The following is a 15360-nucleotide window of genomic DNA, read 5'->3' on the forward strand; positions in this document are numbered from 1 at the left end:
GTTCTTTTGCTCCTAGCCATGTCCAGGTTTCTCATCGTCCTTGCCCCTTCAGGATAATGTGTCACTGAAGACCAGTGGCCTGGCCTGTTCCCTTAGGAGGAAAAGATTATTCAGCTGGGAAGATTTCTTTCTGTATGTAAACAAGAGCTGTGTTCTTCCTTTAGCCAAATGGACACAGGGTGACGTGGTTTTCAGGCATTTTTATTTTCCATAGTTGTCACATCTTCAAAATTTCCAGAAGCTTGGAGCAATGGGGCCCTGCAGCGCCTTGTTGCTGCCATTCCATTTTTCCCCAGACACATTCCCAACCCTTCCCAGACAAGATGACCACACTTTTCTCACTTCCATTTTTATCTCCTCTGCCCCTCCAGGTTGCCTGACCTTAACTCTTTTGTATTCTTGCTTATCTTGCCTGTTATACAATTTAAAATGTAAGTCTATTTTGGGTCTTTGCTGCAGTCTTTCCTTTTTCCCCTAAGTCATGTATGAATCCAGGTCCCATTTATGTGTCTGTACAGAAGTGACATTTCATGTTAGTTTCCCTGTGATTTGCCTGGAGAATCCTTAATTCAATCCCATAAAGTCCCTCATTCTGGAAGACTTGGTTTGGGAGACAGAAGGCATAGCTCTGAGCTCATGTAATATCAATTCTTTGTGACAGGTACAGTGTAGAAATCATTAAAAGGCCATTCCATCCTGTCATATTAATCAACATTGCAATTCTTTTTTCACTCGGGTTGTGACGTTACTTTCTGCATCTTGTTTGTTATTGCTGGAGGATCAAAGTTAATATTCACCTGTTTTGAATTTACCCAGCTATCCTTTACCTGCTACCTCTGTTGTCTACTTTTCTCCAAAGAAATGTTGTGTAGGCTTTCCCCTTCACCAACTTGGATTCTGTTAAATTTTTCATTCAAAAGAGGACAAGAGCTGAAGGATTTGTGATGGAATCAAAGCAAAGTGCATTCTTAAGTTATTCATATTCATTTCAGTTTCCCCATAAATCTTCAATGTCTCTTAAGAAACTATTTTTCTAATTTCTATATTTTAAAGCAAAATGTTTTTAGTTAACTACCTAAATATATCTAAAATGACTTTAAATTATTTAGTTCAAGATAAGCACCACATACAGGATAGTATGTTCAGTTCAGTTCAGCTCATTTCAGTTGCTCAGTCGTATCCGACTCTTCGCGACCCAATAAACCGCAGCACACAAGGCCTCCCTGTCCATCACCAGCTCCCGGAGTCCACCCAAACCCATGTCCATCGAGTCGGTGATGTCACCCAACCATCTCATCCTCTGTCGTCCCCTTCTCCTCCCGTCTTCAATCTTTACCAGCATCACGATCTTTTCAACATAGCAGAGTCTTTTCAATATAGTCTTTTCAGGATAGTATGTGGGTCTTTTCTGGATGGTATGTGGATGGTAGTAAAACATCCATATTAACCTAAAGCCTAGGTTTCCGCTTATCTGAGGAATCTTCCAGCCCCAGCTGAACTGATCATCCAGAGCAGCCGTGGGGACTGCGCAGTCTGCCTCTGGAAGGGATCTTGTCTTTGTGTTATTTTTTTTCATGACGATGTCCCATCTCCCTAGTAAGGCTGAGAGCTGTGTTGTCTTCTGTTACAACCTGTTAGACCTGCCTTTATTTTAGTCAAGTGCCTCGTGGTGGTAGTAGATTAACTCACTGATATCTCTTTTTCGTTCCCATGGCTAGATTCTCTAGGACAGCAGCTAGCCTTAGTCCTCTATCCTGGCATGAGGCATGACATGCTGTGAGCACTCAGCAAATTGTCCTTGTCCCGGAATTGTGTTTAAGACAAACAATTATTTCCATCTCCCAGAAGAGCATGTCACATAGTAAGTATTCAACAATGTTTTTCTTTACCCTGGTTTGCTGCTTCTGGATATGTTTTTTATAGGACAACGAATCTAGAGGCTGAACTTTTTTCTTTTTACTATTTAAAACTTAACTCTAAATGAAAAATTATAACCAGCTATTTATTACAGATGCTTGAAATTCTTTAACCTTATCAAGAAAAATTATACATGTTTTCAAGAACATTCTAGATCGCCTGAATGGTTTGTGTCTTACATTTTAAAAATTAATTAATTTTTTAAAAGTTTTTGATAGATTTTATTTTTACAGCAGTTTTAGATTACAGAAAAATTATGTAGACTCTACAGGGTTTCCATCTGTGCCCTTCCTTATCTCTCTCTCTTTCTCATACACACACACACAGTTTTTCCTATTATTAATATCCTGCATAAATGCAGCACATTTTTTTATGGTCGGTGATAATTGGTAAACCAATATTGATCTGTTATCTTTAACTTATCATAAAGTTCATCATTTATGTTGGAGTTCACTCTTCACTTTACGGGTTCACTTTATAGGTTACTAAGTACGTCATGTCATATATCCCTCTAATACGGAATATTTCCCTTCCCTAAAAATGCCCTGTAATTCTCTGTTCCAGCCATTCATCTTCACCCACTCACTTCTCTAAATCCTAGCAATCATCACTCTTTTACTATCTTTATAATTTTGTCTTTTAATGTCACATATTTGGGAATCACCAACTATATCATCTACTCATATTAGCTTCTTCAACTTAGCATTGAAGCATTGAATAACTAAGCATTAACTTAGTTCTTGTTCATTTATGTTATTTTGTAACCTGATAGTTTCTTTCTTTTTATCAGTGAACACTGTTCTTTTGTATAGATGTATTGCAGCTTGTTTATCTCCTCACATACTGAAGGACATCTTGGTTGCTTCTCATTTTTAGCAATTGTAAATAAAGCTGCTGCCTTTTTGGTCTGACTTTTGTGTGAATGTACATTTTCAACATATTTGAGTGAATTTTTTTTCATTTATCTAATAGTTTATTTCTACTCCGACTAATGTACAGTAAGTGGTGATAAGTTTTGTGACATTAGATACAACACTTGCAACATTTACCTAGTGAAAATAAGGGGACTACAGCACTAGGAAGGTTGATAAACTGTAGTTTGGGCTTTCAGGGGAAATATTGTATAGTATTTGGTTAGATTGGCTCAAAAGTAAGTGGTGTGTGTGTGTGTGTGTGTGTGTGCACACGCACACTTAGTCATGTCCAACTCTTTGTGACCCTGTGTATTGTAGCCTGCCAGGTTCCTCTGTCCATAGGATTTTCCAGGTAAGAATATTGGAGTGGGTTGCCATTTTCTCCTCTAGGGGATCTTCCTGGCCCAGGAACTGAACCCACATCTCTTGCGTCTCCTGCATTGGCAGGGAGATTCTTGGCCACTGTGCCACCTGGAAAGGGGTTAGCTCAAAAATAAGTGGATTGTGTTCAAATACTGTGTTTTTAACTTCTCACTCCATGGTCCTGGAGAAGCTGCTTAACTTCACTTCAATTCCCTCACCTCATCTCAGAATGAGGTGACAGTGGCCTATCACACTTTTGTTTTGATGCTTAAATGAGGTCAACATGTATATGTGCTAAGAGCAGTGCTTGATAAAAGTGAATTGTTTTTGTTTTTCCTCATTTATCAATATATTTTTAATTGGGGTTAAAATTGCTTTACAATGTTTTGTTCGTTTCTGCTCTACACCGTGTGAATCAGCGGTCTGTATGCAAATATCCCCTTCCTCTTGAGCCTCTCTCCCACCCCACATCCCACCCCTGGGTCACCGCAGAGCACTGAGCTGAGCTCCCTGTGTGATACGGCAGATTCCTACTAGCTATCTGTTTTACGCAGTGTTTACATGCCAGTCGTGTTTATATGTCAGTGCTACTTGTGGACCCAGTGGGGAAGGAGAGGGTGGGATGAATTGAGAGAAAAGAGCAATCCTTTTCAGAGATACTATCATGTAGCTGTAGATCTTACATAGATCAGTTTTGTGAATGGAACAAAGTTTGAAAAGTATCAATTTTGTGAACTTCAGAAACAAAGTTTGTCAATTTGTTCATTCTCATCAACTGTTTATTGAGTGTTACCATGAGCCAAGAAGTAAGCTGGTCTTTGAGGAGTTACGAAGAAAGAGAGAATTCCTGCTTCCAAGGAACAAACATCCCCAAAGAAACAAGGAGGCCATTTCCATATAGTGTGAAGGAAGTCTGAAATTTGGTAAGGAAAAGTGACATTGTCCTATCTTTTGTCGCACAAAAGTCTACTTTGCACAAGTGCTAATTCGTACACTTAGAATCACGTCCTAGAGAGCCTTCTCAACTACTACTTCGCTATGGATACTCCTGTAGTTTCTTTTTCATTTCCAGTCCTCAATTCACTTTTTTTTTAGCTATCTACTTGGACATTTAAAATACCTCCTAAGATATATGTGATGATTAGAAGACATAATTAATAGATCACCTATTGCAAAATAGGGCTTCTCAGGTGGCGCTAGGGGTAAAGAACTCCCCTGCCAATACAGGAGACTTAAGAGACTTGGGTTCGATCCCTGGGTCAGAAAGATGCCCTGGAGGAGGGCATGGCAACCCACTCCAGTATTCTTACCTGGAGAATCCCATGGACAGAGGAGGCTGGTGGGGCTACAGTTCGTGGGGTCACAAAGAGCTGGACACAACTGAAGCAACGTAGCATGCACATGTGCAACACACAATAAGTGCTTGAAAAAATTTAGCTATTGCTATTAGCCTGTTGATTTTCATCAGATCGTTTAGATACACTTTAGGTTGTTAAGAAACAACTGATTTTTCGAGTTTCCTATTCACAGGGCTCCTAGCCTTAGAGAGATAATTGCAAGTTCAGGATATTCGGAACCACTTGTGAGCTCAGGATCAACAGATCAGAAGTCTATTTTGGATTCAGTTAGTTTAGTTTAACACTCAAGATTTAGTTGAATTCCTTGTTTTATTTAAAGAGACACGCTTGATGCTCTATAACTGTCTTGTACAACTAAACAGTGACGGAAGTGTGATGTCTAAATTAATGCCAGCCATACTAATCAAAGGTTATTTGCTTTACTGTTTAAATAGAGATTATTCATGGCATGAGCTGATGTGTTTTGATTTCTCAACATGTCAGCTCTAAGATCAGAGTGGATATTTTAGCCTTGTGATAACTCCCTATAAATAGGCATAAATTATAAATTCTCATGGATGCAGTTGTAAATTGCCATTTGGGAATCCTTTGATCCTGGAGAAAATATAATGACCCTGAGGTAGAACATGGCAGTTGGGGTGACTTCTGTCTCTAACACACTATAAGCCAGCGATTCTCGGTGCAGAGATTCTATTACTTTCTTGTCATCTTATTATATAAAAAAAAAAAAATCCTGCTTAGCTACATGTTTGGATTCTTGCCCTTCTCCTAACTGTACATATGTCCCAGACACCTAGAACAAGGTTCTGCTGAGCATTAGGAGGTAGACATCATTAAAACACAGAGTCTAGCTGTGTGGTCCAGTCCGATGGGTCTTATTAGATGATCTTACCTTCTAGTCCTTAGAAGCCTATATTTGGGGTGTTAACAAGGAAGGCAGTATGGTGACTATTACCAACTCCTTATGCCTACAGTAAGATACGATTCTATCTGGATTAAAACTCCATCTCTGGTGCTTATAAGGTAGTATAAGTAAATTAGTTTATTATTTTAAGGGGGTCAGGGTGCTCTAAGATGAAGCACACACAGCACAATGCTACTCCAAGATTATTTTTGAGGCATGCATGAGATGATTTATACACATTCAGTACATGGGAAAATAGCCACATGTCACCAACCATGCTTTTGATGACCAACCCACCCCCAGTATTCTGAGCAGACACATGGAGTGCAGAGGTGAGGTGAGGAGCGGATGACTCCCTCCTCTCTTCTCACTGACAGTGCGCTTTTCATCTGCGCCCTAAATGACTCCACCACGTTGCTTTCTAGTGGCCCCAGCACGTTCTCCCCTGTTTAGTGAGTCTGCCAGGATCTCTGATTTATCTCCCGTTTCAAAAATCTCCCTGCAGCTCCGACTTCTCCCTTGCATAGCTTCAGTTTACTAAATTATTAATGACCCATTCTTTCTTTCTCCTTTCATTCACATCTAGTAGTTAGTACTCAAAGTACTTCTCAAGGAAAAGAAGAAAAAAAAAAAAAAAACTAGCTGCAGCTCCCCTCCTCTCTCATACCCTAAGAAATTGATACTAGGATGAAAGCAAAGCAGGTGAACCTATGAGTGAAAAATACAAAATAAACATAGTGAGCATCTTACAGTCACTTAAGAAACAGAGTAAAGCTGAAATCTAGACTGTACAACCTTGTCCTTCGAATTTCAGGAAATACCTGAGTTGACACAAAGTCAAAAACATACGAGTGAGACTTGGTGGCGTAAGTAAGTCTCGAGCTGATTCAATGTGCACAGTAAATTTATTTGGCAATTTGCACGATTTCCTAAGATCAATTCAGGTTGCCTCCCACCTCCCATCTGGCCTGGTTAGCAGATTGCTATTAGTATGTTAATGAAATGCAGACTGCCAGCATTGAAAACTGGGTACCTGGGTGTTCCTTGACTGGTCCCTTACGCATGCTGTGATACTGTCTCACTCAAATATAAACTTGGCAGCAGCAACATCAGGTTCCCAGTGAATTCTTTCCTCCCCAAGATGTTTAGGCTCTCCTGTGATTCTGCATGAGAGTTTGGGAAAGGACAGTCAGGAAGTGTTTCTTCAAAGTAATCATCCTGAATGTCCATCTTCTTAGCCCTAGTAATGGCTTATGCGACTGACCACATCAGCCCATTATCCTTTTATAGTGTACTTATGGCTGCCATGAACTCAATAAAACCAGGGCAATTGAACTTGACATAATTTCTTCTTTAAAAGAGGTGTCCCTTTTGGAAAGGCCCCAAGGGATTTCTGACGGATCAAGAGACAAATAGATTGATAATACAGCTTACCTGAGCCTCCTCTTTCACCACTTTTATACCTGGGAATGCATCTAATTTGGAAAAGTCTGCCTTTTCAAATGAAGGTTAAATCAGTCAGGAACACTCAGGTAGAAGCAGATCATTTGTAGGCTATTTTTTTCCATGCATATTTTACTATATGTATAAACTCAGATCAAGGGTTGAGGAGGTTTATTAGGGGGATAAAAAATACCTTTATGAGCAGCCATATTTCATCCCGGAGTCAATCATGCTGTAATGAGCACCGAGCATAGGCGGTAAAATGAGATGGAATGTTTGAGGCAAAAGGAAATCTCGGTGGAAATTAACTTGGCCTCAAAAGAGCCTTTAAAAAACAAAATGCTGCCAACAGCAAGCCAGTCCAACTGCAGATTTGAAGGTCAGCATTCTAGAAGGACAACAAATGCAAATACTATACCAACCATTTACAAAGTTATTTTGGTCAAAAGAGAGAATGTATTCCTTTAACTTGAATCACTGTGGTGCTGCCAGTGAAATCACAGTTGATTTGCTCCCCATACCTTTTTCTGACACAGGCACTATTCCTTTTGATCCAAATATGACCACAGCCTTGGAGAAGCTGTCACTTTCATGGGAATAAATGACCTTAAATTCACTTCCTGTGTCTACAGCAATCACTACAACGGGCCCCCTCCTAAAAGACTAAATAGATTAAGGGAGTAAATAAGAAGTTAGAAATGAAAGCAACATAAAGGGGAAATGAATGAACCTTTTACAAAAAAAAAAAAAAAAAAAACTGAAAGGAACACATGACCTATCCTTAGGTCACTATTTTGTAATTCCTGCCAAAGAAGTGTCAGAAGAAAGTGGCAAGTGTCTCAAGAAATCTGTGGGATCTGAGTTAAACTTTTCACCTCTTTTAGTGAGTAGCTCCATTAGAAATTGGGGATATTTTATTAGGAGAGGTGACTCATTCACACCCAGGTCAGAAATCTCTTGTCTTTTTAGTATTATTAAATGGTTTTATTGTACATGGATTGTGTATTAGTATATAGTAGTGTGTTGGTCGCTCAGCCATGTCCGACTCCTTGTGACCGCAAGGACTGTATCCCACCAGGCTCCTCCGTCCATAGAATTCTTCAGGCAAGACTGGAGTGGGTTGCCATTTCCTTCTCTGGGGGAACTTCCTGACCCAGAAATCAAACCCATGTCTCCTGCATTGCAGGCAGATTCTTTACTGTCTGAGTCACCAGGATTTCCCTTATTAGTATATATAAACTGATATAAAAATAAAAGTGAGGAAATCTGAGAGAAAAAATAAAACTTAAAAAAGGTCAATTTTATGTGCTTTGGTTTCTTCAACTCTCTTTCATACTGTGGTCAAATGCAGGGATTTATTGTGAAACAGAATGTGTACCAATAACAATATTCAAAGTACATCAGCTATTGCTGGGTAATAAAGTTCATCATGACTAATTGCACATTGAATCAAACCAGTGAGTCAACAGATGCAGATATACATGACATGATAAAATAGAAGAGTTTAATTATCTCCAGTGGAACTTAAGGGCTTTCTAGGATGATTAACCCAAGGAAGCAACCCACATTAGAATTATGTATGTGAGATTTCCAATTTAAGAATAGCTGGTAAGCCCCATCTGGTAAGAGATATTTTGCTATCATTATCACATATTTGTTTATTATTTACACATATATAATATTTTTACTTCAAAGAGCCTAAAGTGTTATACTGAGACTTTGGCACTTCTGATATCATAAAATAAAAGGGAGGAAAACCAAAGAGAGAATAAGAATGAAAGAAAAAAGAATAAGTGATGGAAAGAATAGTTGCAAATAATTACTAATTCAAATTTCCTTTGGGGTGCCTATAGTAACCTGCAGCCTACCAGAAATACTAGTGGTAACAGAGGATGACCCAATGTAATTGAACAAACTCACTAAGTTATTTATAACTATTACATTTAATCTTCACTACACTCCCATAAAGTAGGAATTCTTGCCTCCACATTACAGATAAACAGCCAACTCTGGGAGGATTAATGAAATCAGTCAAAGTCCAATGACTCCTCAGTGAAAGCATCGGAATTTGACCCAGGTCAGTCTGATTCTCAAGTTCAAGAAGTTTTCATTACCTTCTCCTTGCTCCCAACACAGCTGCATTTTTCAAGATATTGTTAAATGCTGGACTGAGATGCTGAGAACATCTTAGGGACCATTTGGATATCCTTATTTGCTGCCACATGAAATAAGTCAATCCTGCAGGTTTTCAATTTTCTAAATGTCCCTGAATCTTAATCCATCTGACATATGTTCAAAATGACTTGAGTTAGATAGATAGGGCTTGACAGCTCCAACGGGAGCTCCCTAAACAGAGGAAAAAGTTTTCTCTGTTTTTTAACCAGTGTTTGATTACTGGTATAGCTCTCCTTGAGATGACTTAATTTTTCCCCAGTAAAAAGAATGAATCATTGTTCTCTTAGATTTCATTCTCAGCATCAGAAGGAAGACTTTTCAGACATCCCTGAAATGGCAAGAACATGCGTCTGTTGCCCACGTGAGCATATATTAGAATCCCATGTCTGTGGAAACCCAGCCCTGCCTCTGAGAATAACTTTGAGTTCAGAGCTGTAGGAGTTTATACTGAAGTATTGTTGAACAGATGGTATAATTAAATATGTTTGTTTATCTGTATCATACTGCCAATTTTTGGAAATACACCTAATTAATACATGAAGTAATACACAAATATACAAAAGAATGTGGTAATAGTTTTTGTCGTTGTTGTTGTTTTAAGGTTTTTAACACTGGGGGTGTACCACTAGTGGTTTACTTTTGCTTGGGAATTTCCAGAATTTTTTAAAAGGAGACCAGGTGAAATCTAGTAGGTAATGAATTGTTTATAGAAAAATATAATAAACCTGTCAGGAATGGATTTCTAATTTGATTAAAACAATCCCTGGTGACCAAAAAGAAAAAAAAATGAGGAAAGAAAGGTTGAGAATATACCAACCAATATGGTCTGACTCTAGAGAGAAGAAATATAAGAGCTGAAAAAAAAGATCAAGCATAGGAAGTCTATTTTTTCATTGGGTCTGAGGTGTCTAATTTTAGGAGAATCTTAGTATTCCTGCCAGATGGTTTTCCAACAGAATAGTATAGTAAGAAAAGTTTGAATGTTGGACCCATCAGGCATGATGTTGAATCCTGATCCTGCTATATGTTAGGGACATGACCTTGCAAAGCTATTTAATTTGTCTAAATTCATTTTTTAAATATGCATAGTAGGGATAAATAGTACCTACTTCATAAGACAAGATCAAATAAGATCAAATAATTTCTAGCATTTACAAATAAATTTTAGCTATAGTAATATGCAATATTTTAACAAGAAAAAGATTTTGTGCAGTTTTTTTTCTCACTCCTTCTCCTAATTTTGTTCCTAAGAATTGCTGTTTCCACAGCCACCCACTCTACATTCCCATAACACTGTAGAGCAAAGATATTCCTAGGAGATTCCCATCAGATAATGTAACTTAATTCTAAGAGCACACAATAGCTGAGAACCATTTTGTCCAAATGTCATGGTAGTTTATTTGGGGTGTCACTAATTTTTTCTCTAAAATTGTAGAATAAGAAACTGATCATTGACACAATGTATAATTTCTAATTCTATACTGTTGAAGACTGCAGGATCTTAATCCAGTATCCCAATGCCAAAGACTGAATTTGTGCAGAAAAACTAGATTCAGCCTGGTCAATGATGGAAAGGCAGGAGCATCACCAAGAGAGAACTACTGTTGCCATAGAGATGGGTTGTTGTTGGTGGTTTATTCATTAAGTTGTGTGTGTGTCTGACTCTTATGGCCCCATGGACTGTAACTAACACACCAGGCTCCATTGTCCATGGGATTTCCCAGGCAAGAATACTAGAGTAGGTTGCCATTTCCTTCTCCAGGGACCTTCCAGACACAGGGATCGAACCTGGGTCTCCTGCACTGCAGGCGAATTCTTTACCAACCAAACCACCAGAGAAGCCCATACATATGGTTTAGTGATCAGCAAATGAGACAGACTCAGGTTTCCAAGGTCAGAGACAGCAGCCTACTCCCTACATTGCATGTTTCTGTGATCTCCAAATGATCAGTTTATGCCCCAAAGACTGAGATTTGCTAATCTTCTTTACCTGCTGTCATGAAATACTTGTTATGAGATGAAATTATCCAGCCAGTTTTTAACACTGGAGTCAATGTATATTTGACAGGTACAAAAAATGCTGAAAATTAATAGCAGATTTCAGCATGCTACAATCTCCTACCTTCTCAATAAATATATTGTTGCATTTAATTTCACCTGGATGGCAGTTGTTCTATAGCAGGTTTATGGAACAGAACTTAAAGAAATACCTACTGGTTTATGACAAATTTATGATTACAAATTGCCCAAATCAGTTGTGTCCCTCAGATTGGTCACATTTTTTCTATTTCCTTACCACTAAGACTTTTAAATTTATTTTATTTTTTCTTTATAAAATCAGCTTTAACTATCCTAGCACATTACTAAGTGGTTATGCATTCCCCAGCACAGACTAATTCGTCCATCAAATCAAATTAATCCATTGATTCAGGCTTGTGGATGTTCATTCTTTTAACCATGGGATTAAATGTGTATTGTACAATCATTCATAGCCATGGGATACTTAGACAATGCTTGAATAGTTGTCAGGAAAACAATGTGAATATCCAGTCTATTTTAATATTGAGCTACATGTACACACACACACACTCACACACCCATACATGCAATAGCTGTCAGTCAGTTTGTAAAATCTGTGTCAGGTAGATAGATTTTTTTCTCTTTCAAGGGCATTACTAATTATGCATGCATGAGTGTAAGTATTTGCATGTATATGTGTATGTGAACACAGATTTCATTTTCATTAAATTATTATCCTGCTCTCTGTTCACAGTGATAATATTTTATGTTTTAATGATTTGATAATTTTTCCATGAAGTATGTAACAGATACTATTATTGAAGACAGATACTATTATTGAAGATATTTATTCTACTGTAAAATCAGCAGAGAAACTTACAAATTAAAAGACAGATATTTTGCACATATTACCTCAGTTTACCATTCCATCAAGCCATAGCCCTATAGTGGAGGTAATCTTATTTCCACTTACATTTAAGAAAATTAAATCATAGAAATGAACCAACTTATCTGTGGACACACAAGTGTTAATCATACTTAAATATTAAGAACCATGGGTAGGAAATGGCAACTGCCTCCAGTATTCTTGCCTGAAAAATTCCATGGACAGAGAAGTCTGGTCCTAGCTGGGCTATAGTCCATGTGGCACAAAGAATCAACACAACTGATCACATACACACATATAAGGACCAAGTGCACAAAAATTAATATTTGTGCCCATTCTTTCTCTGAATCAAACTTTAAGCCACTATGTTATACTGCTCTCCTATAGAGTCTGGCTTCCCTGCTTTATTTTCTAGATATTCCTAGTATATAGTCAATGCTTCAAACAGATATGCATTTAGCCATGAAGTTCTGAAAACTAGATCAAGAGCAGAGAATTCTACTGAAGATTCTGTAGGACCTAAGCCACCACAAAATCCTTGCCTAATTGTTGTCGATTCTGATCTTCTGATTAAAGTTATCTCTGTCTCGAATGCCTGTTGTGCTTTTTCTGAAAAACTCCTACTCTCTCAAGTCGTACATGAAATGCAGCATCCTCGGTGAAGTCTTTCCTGATCTAAGAAAAATGTATTATTTTCCCCTTGTATCTTACACATGGCTTCACTGAAACATAAATGCCTTCACAATGATTTCCTTAGAATCTGTAGATTCTATGGGGTCAGAGGCCATTTTTTAATCCACTTGAACTTCAGAACATACCAGAATCACCCGATGCTCTTTAAAACACAGATTGCTGAGCCCTGCCACACAGAGATTCTAATCCAGTAGGTTTGAGATGGAGTCCATGGATTTGCATTTCTAACAAGTTCACAGCTGGTACTGATACTGCTGGCCCAGACCACAATAGGAGAACACTTATGTATCAGCTGGGACACAAACACATGTTAGAGAAGCATCTTACTTTGTGGCCTGCATTCCTCAGAAAAAAGTTGACGCTCAGTTTTTAGTATGAGGAGTAAGAACTCTTAACCATCAGCTATGAAACTGACTCCCACTCAGATAGACTAGAGCATCAGAAGAAATTACAAAAATATATTTGAGATTTTGTCTTTCTCTCCGATCTTTCTAATCAGTTATTGCAAACTGAGAGTAGGAAGTAGAAAGGCAAATTTTAGCTTTGAGTGAATAAAGGAGCTTCAGATTTCTGTACCTTCTGCCTTGAGTCTTTAGGTGCTTTGATGTATTTATCCAAAATACAGAAACTAATTTGTTTGCCATATTTTGGTGAAGTAAGCATCACATGATAGGGATTAGACTGAATATTAATTTAATGGAAGCTGAATTTAAAATAGTTGACTGAGCCTACATGAAATCAAGTCAATTAATTGATGTTCTTCAATAAAATAGTCCCACATTTTGTATTAAAATTGGATTAGTATGTTTTGTTTCAATGACCAGAAGGACTGATGGGGTACACGTCACTTTAGAGCCAGTAGGATCTGTCCCTCCTCAAATGTTGTGTGAGGATCGCCTATAACTTTCATTGTGTGTGGGTGCTCAGTCATGTCCGACTCTGCAACCCTGTGGACTGTAGCCCGCCAGGCTCCTCTGTCCAAGGGATTCTCCAGGCAAGAATACTGGGGTGTGGAGCCATTTCTTCCTCCAGGGGATCTTTCTGACCCAGAGATGGAGCCCACATCTCCTGCACTGCAGGCGGACTCCTTACCACTGAACCACCTGGAAAGCCCTGAAACTTTCATCCTCACCTCTAATTATCTTTGAACTACCATAGTTCTTTCTATTTTTTAGTCTCCTCTCCTGTTAAAACCGGTTTTTAGGGAAGATTCTGATGTTAGTCATTTTTACTTTACTATGACTTTAAGTCCTACAGTCTCCCTTGCTATTAATGTAAAGCTTAGGCCCACATTTATCATCAGCTCAGTTCAGTCGCTCAGTCGTGTCTGACTCTTTGAGACCCCATGAATCGCAACACGCAACACGCCAGACCTCCTTGTCCATCACAAACTCCCGGAGTTTACTCAAACTCATGCTCATTGAGTCAGTGATGCCATCCAGGCATCTCATCCTCTGTCGTCCTCTTCTCCTCCTGCCCCCAATCCCTCCCAGCATCAGGGTCTTTTCCAATGAGTCAACTCTTCACTTGAGGTGGCCAAAGTATTGGAGTTTCAGCTTCAACATCAGTCCTTCCAATGAACACCCAGGACTTACCTCCTTCAGGATGGACTGGTTGGATCTCCTTGCAGTCCAAGCGACTCTCAAGAGTCTTCTCCAACACCATAGTTCAAAAGCATCAATTTTTCGGCACTCAGCTTTCTTCACAGTCCAACACTCACATCCATACATGATCACTGGAAAAACCATAGCCTTGACCAGATGGACCTTTGTTGGCAAAGTAATGTCTCTGCTTTTTAATATGCTATCCAGGTTGGTCATAACTTTCCTTCCAAGGAATAAGCGTCTTTTAATTTCATGGCTGCAGTCACCATCTGCAGTGATTTTGGAGCCCAAAAAAATAAAGTCTGACACTGTTTCCACTGTCTCCCCATCTATTTCCCATGAGGTGATGGGACCAGATGCCGTGATCTTAGTTTTCTGGATGTTGAGCTTTAAGTCAACTTTTTCACTCTCCTCTTTCACTTTCATTAAGAGATTTTTAGTTCCTCTTCACTCTCTGCCATAAGGGTGGTGTCATCTGCATATCTGAGGTGATTGATATTTCTCCCAGCAATCTTGATTCCAGCTTGTGCTTCTTCTAACCCAGTGTTTCTCATGATGTACTACTGCACAATTGCACTCATCTCACATTTATCATAGCCTTAAAAATAAAGACTTTTGTATCTGTCAAATACCTGTCAGTAAAGAAATTGAAACACACATGCACCTGCACACAAACATATTTTATTTCCATCTCCATGTATTTATGAATCCCGATTCCATATCAGACCTTCCTTGAATTCTGCAAAAGCAATTGTGACAGAAGATTTGCAATTACTTGTTATCCACAAGGATTTTCCTGGTGCCTCAGACAGTAAAGAATCTGCCTGCAATGCAGGAGACCTGTGTTCAATCCTTGGGTTGGAAAGATCCCCTGGAGAAGGGCATGGTAACCCACTCCGGTATTCTTACCTGGAGAATCCCATGGGCGGAGGAGCCTGGCGGGCTATAGTTCATGGGGTCACAGAGAGTTGGACATGACTGAGCAACTGGCACTCTCACTTTTCATGATAGCACAAGCATGCTTTCTGTGTCTGCTACTGACTTCTGTGTCCTCTCACAACTAACAGATATAATCAGAACTGTT

Source organism: Muntiacus reevesi, chromosome 9 (assembly GCF_963930625.1).
Source record: "Muntiacus reevesi chromosome 9, mMunRee1.1, whole genome shotgun sequence".
Taxonomy (NCBI): domain Eukaryota; kingdom Metazoa; phylum Chordata; class Mammalia; order Artiodactyla; family Cervidae; genus Muntiacus; species Muntiacus reevesi.